Genomic DNA, 402 nt, shown 5'->3' with positions numbered 1-402 from the left:
TCTGTCCATGGGATTCTCCAGGCAAGAATACTGGAGTGGATTGCCATGCCCTCCTCCAGGGGATCTTCCTGATCCAGGAATCGAACACAGGTCACCCAAATTGAAGGCAGATTCTTTACTGTCTGAGCCACCAAAGAATGCATATATAAATCAATTATTTATCTACCAGCCACACTCCAATCATTCTGTACCCTCCATCCTGCATTATCTTTTCATGGCATTTACAACTATCTGAAATTTCATCTATCTATTTGCTTACTTTTTACCTGCCTCTTCCCACAGACATAAGCTTATGAGGATGGAGACCATCCTGTCTGCTGCTATATGCCAGCATTCAAAACAGTGCCATTCACAAAGGAAATACAAAGAGACACACTTTTTTTTCAAATAAAAACATGAATC

The sequence above is a fragment of the Bison bison genome, unplaced genomic scaffold (assembly GCF_000754665.1).
Source record: "Bison bison bison isolate TAMUID 2011002044 unplaced genomic scaffold, Bison_UMD1.0 scf7180017864184, whole genome shotgun sequence".
Classification (NCBI taxonomy): Eukaryota; Metazoa; Chordata; class Mammalia; order Artiodactyla; family Bovidae; genus Bison; species Bison bison.
The sequence above is the reverse complement of the archived record's forward strand: the minus strand, read 5'-3'. Positions refer to the sequence as shown.